This window comes from Vulpes vulpes, chromosome 12 (assembly GCF_048418805.1).
Source record: "Vulpes vulpes isolate BD-2025 chromosome 12, VulVul3, whole genome shotgun sequence".
NCBI classification, from domain to species: domain Eukaryota; kingdom Metazoa; phylum Chordata; class Mammalia; order Carnivora; family Canidae; genus Vulpes; species Vulpes vulpes.
In genome coordinates, this window is record NC_132791.1 from 46,188,209 (window position 1) to 46,195,393 (window position 7,185).

General features: G+C 37.9%; 1 pseudogene; it reads left to right on the forward strand.

The window, feature by feature from the left end:
• LOC112921908 (BAR/IMD domain-containing adapter protein 2 pseudogene) overlaps positions 1–6,873 on the forward strand; it is a 148,631-nt pseudogene extending 141,758 nt beyond the window's left edge.
• The last annotated feature ends 312 nt before the right edge of the window (positions 6,874–7,185 follow it).

Consider the following 7,185-nt stretch of genomic DNA (forward strand, 5'->3'; position numbering starts at 1 on the left):
TATAGTATGGAGAATGCCTATATCCTCCCTCCATCCTTCTCAGTCCTTGGCTGCCCTGATAAAACAAAATGCACTTTTGGAAGTTCCCTTTGAAGGTCTGGGTCTTTAGTTGAAGTATTATTTCCAAGAAAAAAATATTTTGATCAAGGAATGGGAATTCTACTCTAGCTATGTTCCCTCTTCCCTGACCCTGAGATCAGAGGAATCAGGGAGAGATGAAAAATCAGAGTAGACTACTCCAGATCCATGGGAGGTAAAACTTCAGACAAGAAAACAAACTTGCTTTGAATAATGAAAACATAGCCAATGTTCACAGTATGGTTTTTTATTAAGTGTATGTTAGTGTCATAGAGGTTAAAGGGCTGCAGTCTGATTTTTGGAGACCTGCAGATGAACCAGTTGAATTTTTTTTTTCATAGCTCTGTCAGCTTACAGTAAACTAAGACTGACAATGTCACTCACTTTCTGAACAACTAATTGATCCTTTTGCAAATGTAAAAATGTTTTCAAAAGCTTAACAACTAGGAAGTTCAAGAATTTTCATCTGGAAACATCACAAATCATTACTTACATATTTATTTATTGTCTCTAAAACCCCTGATCTTAGAAACATGGCTTTTTAGAATATACATTGTATTGACTCAGAGATATACACAGTTATTTTCAGTTTCAGAAGATAATGGCTGATTTAAGCTATTTTGATGCCTAATTAATACTCAGAGCTTTTTTGGTCTTTGATCCTTCTAACCTCGAGACACTATGATCTAGTAGAATTGAAGAGAGAGAGGGGGCTTGGTCTTAACAAAACTGTGACACCAGTAAAGTTATTCCTCTGAACCCTTCTACCCAATGTCTTTCCATCCCTTTCCACCCAATGTGAGTCAGCAGCAACCCCCTCACTGTCCCACCACTATGGCAGTGTATAAGAACCACCTTTCCTATCTTAAGTCCTTTTAATATTTCCTATGTCCACTCTCAAACCATATTCATCATATGTTTCTTGGTAAGAGTTAAACCTCTTAACAAACTCATTTCAGAATATCAATGGCACTATCATATGTAATACATTGCCCACCCTAGAAACACTTGGAAGTAAACAGAGCTGCTAATTCATTGTGCAATGTCTTTTCTTACCTCTATGGAATTTCTTCCTCAAGCAGCAATCCGAACTCAGTGTTATAACACTGATTATATCGCATTGATCATCTCCTGGGTTTCAGCAAATTTCAGATTGTTAGAACTCCAGCTGTATTTCATCATTTTTCAGGCAAGGAAATGGAAGCCTAGAGAGTTAAACTGATACCCAGGTCACTTAGAGAGTCAATGAATGAACTGGCCCCAGTGCTCAAATCTTGATTTCTTATCTAGTGCTCTTGCCACCATAGCACACTACTGACTTCACTATCTACTACTTCAGACCCCAGGGCTTCACTCTGTGCTACCAAGAAACTTCTCTTGGACAAAGGAGAGTTCTTTGGCTAAGTAAAAGATGATAGAAAGGGACACTGCCATGCTAGTACAAAATCTTCACTGCTATATCTTAAATCCCAAATGTCTAACTGATAAGTGATATATGCTCTAAAGAAAACTCAATGCAGGAATAACTTGTGGAATATTCAATACCATTAAAACATACTTAAATATTGTGCTCATGCTAACACATTTTTATATTGCTAGTAGAATCCTGCCATAGATATCTTTATAGAAAAGAGAATCAAACAGGGCCATGAAGACATTACAGAGTAAGCAAAGTAAGCAGGATTCCATCTCAGAATCAAAAATTTATTAATATCAGAACTTCCTATAAACTAGATGTGATTGAGGGCCTCAAGAGAATGCCTTTTTAAATGGTCTACTCACACAGTGCTTAGTTGATACCAAACATCTGGCCAGAGAGAAAACCATTCAGTCAATCAACCAGATGTTTAGTCTACCCTCTGCCAAACATCTGGGCGATTGATGGGATCATTTCCTTTTCATTAGGGAGCTTGGCCACAGTGACCCAGAGGTGCAATCACAGTATGAGAACACAGCATGAGGATAATGGATATCTTGACCCACCAGGATCCCCAGAGTGGAACATTTTTCAAGTCTGTGTGGATCAATTCAACATCACTTTAGTTTGAGATTTGTTGGCTGTTTGTTGTTCTGAAACACTTTGATACCAGCACATTTTTAAATCCCTACTTCATAAAAAGCAGAGGCCCTGAGTTGAAAAAGAACACCTATTGACATTCAAGGATAGGAGGCCATTGGCTGAAAGCTATACTGGTTTCCTCCCAAATTGTCATTAAGTGACCTTCCTCTGCTGTTTCAGCTGCTGTTGGGGAAAAGGTACAGACATTTTGTTGGCACTGGCCTGGAGAATCATAATGAGTATAGAACTTGGCTCCATTATAAAACATAATCCATCTGACAAAGGGAAATCATTTAATGGGCACTCTCTTAATTATAACAATTTGGAAGAGAGAGAACTTGAGGACAACAGCAGAAAGCATAACAAGACCACTTAATTACAATTTTGTCTTTGGACTTCCTTCTGGTAGACCAGTATCCTCAAGGGTTGGAGAGGAAAATCAACATTTACCAATATTTTCTTCATTGATTCTAATCAAAGGCAAGAAGGAAAAAAGGAATAAGTGAATAGGGACAAGTGAATAATGGAAATAAAAGACTTAATTCTCTTATATATTGAGAAATAAAAGGATAGCTATGACTATTGTAAATAATTATATTATTCTCTCAAATTTTCTTGTCAGGGCAGAAGGATTTCCCGCGGAAGATCATAGGCAGTCAGCCATGGGTCACATCTCATTCAGGAATGTTACAGGGTCTGATCCATATCTCTTCAGAAAGTTAGATCTACACCTTTGCTGACAGCTTCATAGGGAGACTGTCTCTCCAAAGAGTAGAGTACTATCTTAGTTTACCTTCCTTGCTTACAATAATAATGGTAATGCTTTACAGGTGTTCAAAACTCTTGTTTTGAAAGTGCTTTCATACAGATGAAAGATCTTTTGATCTTTGCAGTTTAATGTGAAAAATTCAATTTAAAAGAAACAGAAGGAAAAATATACTCAAATATGTACTCTATGCTTATTACTTTCTTTTTTTTTTTTTTTTTTTTTTATGCTTATTACTTTCCAGATACTTTCCTAAGCGCTTTCACATGGTGCTGTATTCAGCTTATGCAAGCCAGGGTATATGTGTTTTTACTTCCTTTTTAGCTAAAGAGAAGACTAGGCTCAGAGAGGCCAAATAATTTGCCCAAAATCACTCAGCCAGTGAAGGCCTAGATTGGAATTTTAAGTCAAGTCTCTTCTCAGAGCCTATGCTTTATTACACTATGTTGTGACCATAGTTAATACTTTAAATTTGTCAAGACAGAAAAATGCAAAAACCTTCACAACAATATTCATAAGCCAAAATCTACTTTAATTTAATTTATTTAGTAACACACATACACACACACACACACACATATATATGATTAGACCATATTTGACATTAGACAATGGAGAGTTAGCCAATCCTTGAAAATCTGTAGAACAATCACCATGTACTTAGTAATGCATATTGTGTTAAGAACAAAAAAAGAGATGGATGATTCCTGTCTTTAAGAAACATATGATTTGGCTAAAGAGGCTGCTTAATATCCTATATACAGTGGTATTTAATACTTGAATTTTTCAAATTGACATATACACAGAGTAAAATGGACTAGGAATATAAATTTCAACTAGTTTGTCAAGGTAATAATTACTCCATGAATAGCAATAAAATCGAAAAGTATAGAAGTGAGACCTAAGGAAAAACAAAGTAAATTTTTAAAGTTCTGTCCCATCTGGGAATGTCTCTAGGATAAAATTGGAGGAGGTCAGTTCTAGGTCACATTCCAGTGCCTATAGGTAATCAATTCATAGCAACTCTGTGAGGGTGATGTAATTACCTTTATTTTACAGATGAGGAAACTGAGGTAATGTTAGAATTCAAACATAGGTCTATCTATCTAATTTCAAATATTGGACTCCTCATAATCTCAAAAAGACGTAGAATTTTAAAAGATTTTTTTTAAAAAGGAAGTATGGTTTGAGTGAAGGTTTCAGAAAATCTGAGAAGCCTGAGTGAGGCATGTTTGTTACACAGAAGAGTTAGCTGGATTATAATAAGGGCTTATACTTTGGGAAAATAATGTGGGCTAGTTAGGCCATAGCTAAAATTTGGAGGGCCTGAAAGAAAAACAAGAGTTTGCTATAGGAAATAGGAAAGCATTGTCAATTCTTGAGCAGAATCTTACTTTATTTAATTGGCAATAGACAACAGAATGCATTGGAGTGAATACAGAAATGAAAGAAACCAGTTTTTGTTTGAAGGCTATTGTAATACTAAATTCTTCTTAATAATGAGGGCAGTCCATTCAGAACAGAGCTGTGCCCACATGTCATGCACAGCTCAGTCCAGAAGCCTCACTAGCCAGATCTGAGGAGGGAGGTTGGGGGGAACCTCACTGCTGAGAGGAGTTGATTAGTATCTTTTAAGTCAGGTTTACTGAGGCATAGCTTATATATAATAAAGTTCATTCTTTTAGATGTAGATTATTAGTTTAAATTTACTCAATTACATGAATGGGAACAGCTTTGTTTCTTTGTTTTTTATAATTTTTTTAATCTAAATTCTAAGTGAGGATTTGAGTCTCCATGTCCAGGAAGATGTTTTCTGAGCACCAGTTAGCATGTACTATGAACCCAGGGCAAAAATCACTGAAGCGAAATCTCCCCTTGACGTTTTTATTTTCATTTTTCTATTCTTTTCAGAACTACCTGGACAGCCCATTATAGCTGGCTTTCAGAGACCATCCCTCAGCCCTCAAATGTTCTGTGATCATTTATTTGTGTAATATATGTATCCCTCACTACAGTGTAAGCTCCACAAGAGCAGTAAAGATATTTTGCTCATAGTTGTATCCCAGCATCTATGTGCCTGGAACATATGAAGCACTTAATCACTTTTTGTTGGATAAACATGAATGAATGAACCTGACTGACCACATCTGACTTTTCACTCCTGTGTTTTCTTACTACTAAACTGCAACATCATGAGTTGGAAGATCTGTGCTGTCATCATGACAAAGAAAACAATGAAAAAAAGGCGAGTGAGACTGGAAGAGTTGACAAAAGAGAAGAAAGAAAATCACATTATTTCTCACAAGTCTTTCAAGGGTCACAAAGGGAGGCCTCAGATAAATACTGAGTGAAGTGGGGCTGGGTTATAGCAGGGTCACTGAACTTGGCCTCATCAAAGGCTTTCATATCCAGATTAGCAGTATTCTCTCTTACTGGAGCAAAGCAGCAGGATCAGCTGAGGAAGAAAACAAAGTTGTTTTCTTCTACTAGTGCTTTCTTTCTCTGGTCACTGATCTTTCTTCAGCATCTAAGGCATGGTCTGCTTCTGAATGGCAGGCATGATCTGCTGATCACTAAACTGAGAAGAGAGGTGAGAAGCAGGTAGATGTGTTTGTTCTTGACCCCAGCAGGCACCTCTTTATTTGAGATGAATTCATTGCTCTAAGAACATAGGCAGGGCTTCATTCAAGTAACAAAGAGAAAAAAGTTCTTTGGGATGACCAGGAGAGAAGTCTGTACTAAGAATACAAAAGAGAAGTGCTTTAGGATAAGACCCATTAGTGTACCTTCAGCTTCACAGGGATAGTTGATACTCCTATTCAACATTGTATTATAAGTCCTAGCTAGAGCAATTAGATAAGAAAAAAATTCACCCAAATCAGAAAGGAAGAAATAAAATTGTCTCTATTTGAAGATGATATGATCTTATATATAGAAAACCCTGAAGACTCCGCTGAAAAACCTGTAAGATCTAATAAATGAATTCAGCAAAATTTCAAGATATAAAATCAACATACAAAAATCAGTTGTGTTTCTATACACTAACAATGAACTGTGTGAAAAAGAAATAAAACACTCCCATGTACAATAGCATCAAAACAATGAAATAGGAATAAATCTAATCAAAGAGGTGAAAGATATTAAATATTTAAGTCATTGATGAAAGAAACTGAGAAAGACATAAATAAATGGAAATATATCCTGTGTTCATGAATTAGAAGAATTATTATTGTTAAAACAGCCAAACTATCCAAAGTAATCTACAGGTTCAGTGCAATCCCTAACAAAATTCCAATGGAATTTTTCACAGAAATAGAAAAAAACAAACCTAAAATTTGAATGGAAACATGAAAGACCCCAAATAGATAAAATAATCTTGAAAAAGAACAAAGCTGGAGGCACCACACTTTCTGATTTCAAACTTTATTATAAAGCTGTAATAATCAAAACAGCAGGGTACTGGCATGGATCAATGGAATAGAATCAAGAGCCCAGAAAAAAAAAAAGAATCCATATATATATATACAGTTAACTAATATTGAACAATAGAGCCAATAATGAGTATTCCCTATTCTAAGTGGGGAAAGGATAGTCTCTTCAATAAATGGGGTTGGGAAAGCTATATAATCAATAATTGCATGCTAAAGAATAAAATTGGACCCCTATCTTACACCACTCGAAAACATTAATCCAAAATGGTTTAAAGACTTAAATGTAAAATCTGAAACTGGAGACGGCAGCTCTGCGGAGGGGGCTGCGGAGCCCCGAGAGCGCAATTCCAGCGGCGCAGGCCCTGGAGCCCAGGGTGCCAGGTACACAACCCAAGATCCAGCACTACCCACGAACAGGCGGAGGCGGGGAGGGCCCAGGACAGCGAGGACACTCCTACAGCCAGGTGTCCCGAGCTAGGGAGACCAGCGCCCCCCATCCCCAGAGCATCCAGGCCCCTGCGGACTGGGACCTGCGGTAGTTACTACGGGAGCTGACTTCAGAGTTGGAAAGCTGGCCACCACTACTGTTGTTGTCCCTCCTGGTATCACCTTGTGCCTGGGACTGGGCAGGGCTGCCAGGGAGCAGGGGCCTCAAAGGATAAACAGCTCCCACTGAGCCCGGCAACCAGCAGGGGGCGGTGCATCTCCCCAGGTGCACACACCTGAGAATCAGCATAGCAGGCCCCTCCGCCAGAAGACCAGCTGGAAGGACAGGGGAAGAGCAAGTTACTGACCAAGCAGCTTTCCCTGGAAAGTTCCAGGAGAAGTGTAGGGACTTACTGTATATAGAA